We start from the raw sequence: 3,953 nt of genomic DNA on the forward strand, positions 1-3,953 counted from the left end.
CGGCACTCTTCAGTACTGGCATTAGGCATTTAAAAATTTCTTCCCCCCCCCCCCCCCCTTCCGGTCTATTTTTGCACATATCCACAACAGGAATATTCTTCTCTCGTTCAAGCGGTGGTTCTGTGCTCTCCGTGCTGCACAGATAATGAGCCATTCTGCTGGTGAATGCTCCTCCCTTATTGCCACGTAGTTTCCTCTGATAGGTCCGTCTTACGTTGCCTAGCGTTGCCTGGGAATGGTTTTGTGATGGTCCTTTGTGTTTCAGAACATTGAGTGTGTTTTTTCTGATTGGTCCGTCATGCGAGGGCGGGGCTGAGAGACATGGTCAGTGTTGTGGCTTCACCACCATGAATCCATGAACCCTTCAGGGAGTGACTGAGTGACTTCAGAACGTTGTCTTCAGAACGTTGAGGGTGAGTTTTATTATAGTAGATGTGTGAAGTTCAAAAAAATAAAGTGATACCTTTTAACTGGACTTTCTTTTGTTATGTTGTTTTCTATTTATTATCAGAAATTGTGAACCTGTACCAGCATCGTTATGTTGCCGATGGCAGTGGATTAGAACTGGAAGGGGTTTCCTTCTTCTTGGTCACCCATACCCACTGCGGGAGGTAAGCTTAGCGGGGTTTTAAAAAGATCTGGACGGCTTCCCAGGGGCGTAGCCAGGCACCCAATTCTGGGTGGGCCTGGGTCCAAGATGGGTGGGCAGAAGAACCCCACCCCATCCCATAGGTGATTTGGTCTCGCTTCTCGCCTGCATGCCATATGGTCTCTCAAATATCCCTCCTCCCCTGCACACCTTTTAAATTTCAGATTTTCAGTGAGGAGCAACTAATACACACTACTCATGTAGGCCCCACATCCTTCCCACTGATGCAGCTTCCTGTTTCCGCATAGGCGGGAATACGTCAGAGGGAAGGCTGTGGGGCCGGTGTAAGCAGTATGTATCAGTCGCTGCTTCCTGCAGGCAAAGATCTGCTATTTATAAGGTATGCAGGAGGGACGGTTGTTGGGAGTTTTCAGCTTGGGAATCTCTGCTGGCCACATCATAGGTATGCTGCTACTGGTGGGCCTGAGCTCAAAGTGGGTGGGCCTGGGCCCACCCAAGCCCACCCTTGGCTAAGCCACTGCGGCTTCCTAAAGGAAAAATCCATAGACCATTATTAAATTGACTTGGGGAAAAATCCACTGCTATTGCTGGAATAAGCAGCATAAAATGTATTGACCTTTTCGGGATCTTGCCAGGTATTTGTGACCTGGAAACAGGATGTTGGGCTTCATGGACCTTTGGTTTGTCCCAGTGTGGCAATACTTATGTAAGCAGTGATATATGTGTGGTGTGTGTGAACTGGGCTTGGGGGGGGGGGGGTGTTGCATAGGTCACCTAATCAAATTTTCCCATCATTAGGTTATGAAAGATGTACATTCACACCTTCTGCCAATTAATGGAGAGTAGAATAGCAGTAACTGCCTTCAATAGCCGTCTGGATTTCTGCACTGATATGGCAAAGAGCAGGAAATTGAACATCATTGCTTATTAATGGTGTCCTTTATAATTTATTTGCATTATTTCTCATGTTTGAGCTGCTCCGAACCAAGCCTCACTTTTTCGTTTGCAGGCAGTATTGAATAGCAGAATACAGACGAGAGACACCATGCCACTGTAATAGGATCTTGCCTGGGTTTAATGGTGAGTTATAGGCTGTCAGTAAGGACACTGGACACACTTAATAACTTCCATGAAGAGAACCAGAGAAGGCAGAAACAGCAGCGCCCACTTTCACTGAACTGATACAACAGCACCTCCTTTCACTCGCTAGAATCTCATCACTAATGCAAGATTTTTTTTTCTTGTATCTTAACATTTTTTTTTGATCTTCAGTAATGCATCCTTTATTGACCAGATCGGGCTGAATTGTGGAACTGAAATATTAAAACTAACAATGTTGGTTTGAAAAGCGGCTTTTGGATGCCCAATCCATCCTCAGGAGCAAAGGTTTCTGCTCAGACTGCAAAATGCTGTAATAAAAATCGGAGATTTATGTTGATTATTAGATTAAATGGCCTAGCCAGGGTGACCAAAGGTATAAATTACAGAGAGAACATGATCTGATTGGCCACAGGAGTACTCTCAAAGTGCCAGCAATTTTTAATGAGGTCATATATTCTCAGGTCCATGCACGGCACCAACCTTTAAAGGGTGAGTGTGTGTTTATAAGAAAATGCTGCCAATGTTTAGGAAGCTTGTATAGTTTACTGACTTGGTCCAGCTACAGTTTTCTAATCTTATGAATTATTGGTAGGTTGGAACGAGACTCAGTAATTCAAGTTTTATTCAGGGCTTAATGTGTAGACTAAAAGGAACTGTGGAGTCAGTCAGGGCAGGCAGGCAGGCCAGAGACAGGAGCTGAGTGACTATTCTCTGCTCCAGGCTAATCCCATCCTCTCCCCTCCTCTTCCCTGCAGGCTGCCCGAAGGAAGGGGCTGTAGCAACTCTTCGGTACTGCTCTGTCTGAAAAGTAGTACTGTGTTTCATGCTGTTGCCCCAGGAGTTTTTATCACTTATAGTATTTATGTAAAATGATGAAACACTGATTTCCTGTCACTTCCCTCCCCTCTCCTCCTCCTAGGAAAAGGTGGAAGGGTGACTGCAGGCGAGCTCTCAGCAGCCTTTGGAAGAGGCATTGATCAACAACCAAAATGCAAAAGTCCTCTGTGTCTTCTTTTCGCTTGTTGGAAGCTACCATAGTTTTACTGGAGGTAGGTGCTATGATATTGCAAAGCTCTGCAGATTTAGTACTGGTGAGTGAGGATTACTTGCAGACTGGTCTGTGACCTTTGCAAAAGAGAATTAAACCAATATGAACTGACTTTGCCTCTCTACTGTCCCAGGATTCATGGAATTATACAGGAGGGCTTTAAACGCCTTCGTGCATATTTACCATCAACAGCATAAGACAACATACAGCATACTTAATATCAGTGGCATTAATGTTTTAATCATACATAGAAGCATATTAAAAGAAACCCTTCAGTTTTTAAATTTTTCTCCAGCCCCAACTGACCGTCCCCTCCTCCCACTTTCTTCTACCTGTTCTCAGTATATTTTCATCTTCATACACAAACAGTATTCAGTCAGAAAAAACAACATAAAATGAATTATTTTGTGTTAACAAGCTGCTCAACTAAAGTATCTTCAACTGGCTTCCAGGCATTTTGAAACCGAGGATGCCTGTCCTTTTGTGAGGCATGAACACTGCAGGTATGTCTTTGGTTAGTATCTGTCTGCTGGGTAGCTTGTTTTCATGATGATGAAACTTTGCTAACAACTGGCATAATTAATTCCTCTCATTTTGGCGATATATGTCCACACAGGGCATTCAAGAGAAATACCTAACAATCCCAAACAGGAATTTCTATTAAGCTTGTAGCTGAGAAATTAAACTGCCCTTGTATATTTAGCCGAAGGTTTAAAGATGCTGTCTGTAACTGTATGCATTAAAATGTATATAAACCATTGCTGGTTTGAGAAAGTCAACTTCATTCAAGGGTTGGGTGTTTCCCAACCTTTTCATACCCAAGGTAAACAAACCTGTGTGGCACACCATAGTAACATAGTAAATGACAGCAGATAAAGATCTGGTCCACCCAGTCTGCCCAACAAGATAAACTCATTATACATGGTATGTGATACTTTATATGTATACTCAAGTTTGATTTGTCCTTGCCATTCTCAGGGCACAAACCGCAGAAGTCTGCCCAGTACTGTTCTTGTACTAAAATTTATGAAGCTAATGTCGAAGCCCCTTAAAATTTACACTCAAGCCCATCCATATCTGCTCAGTCACGATCAGGGCGTAGACCATAGAAGTCTGCCCAGCACTGGTTTTGCTTTCCAGTTACTGGCGTGGCCACTCAATCTCCGCTAAGATTCCGTGGACCCATTCCTTGTA

At 43.7% G+C, this 3,953-nt stretch overlaps 1 long non-coding RNA gene across 1 annotated transcript; it reads left to right on the top strand.

The window, feature by feature from the left end:
- Window positions 1–444: 444 nt before the first annotated feature.
- LOC115479125 lies at window positions 445–3,220 on the top strand. Its single transcript, XR_003943616.1, has 3 exons — window positions 445–611; window positions 1,620–1,690; window positions 2,631–3,220. It is a non-coding gene; the product is annotated as an uncharacterized LOC115479125 (long non-coding RNA).
- Window positions 3,221–3,953: the final 733 nt, after the last annotated feature.

Source organism: Microcaecilia unicolor, chromosome 10, assembly GCF_901765095.1.
Source record: "Microcaecilia unicolor chromosome 10, aMicUni1.1, whole genome shotgun sequence".
Classification (NCBI taxonomy): Eukaryota; Metazoa; Chordata; class Amphibia; order Gymnophiona; family Siphonopidae; genus Microcaecilia; species Microcaecilia unicolor.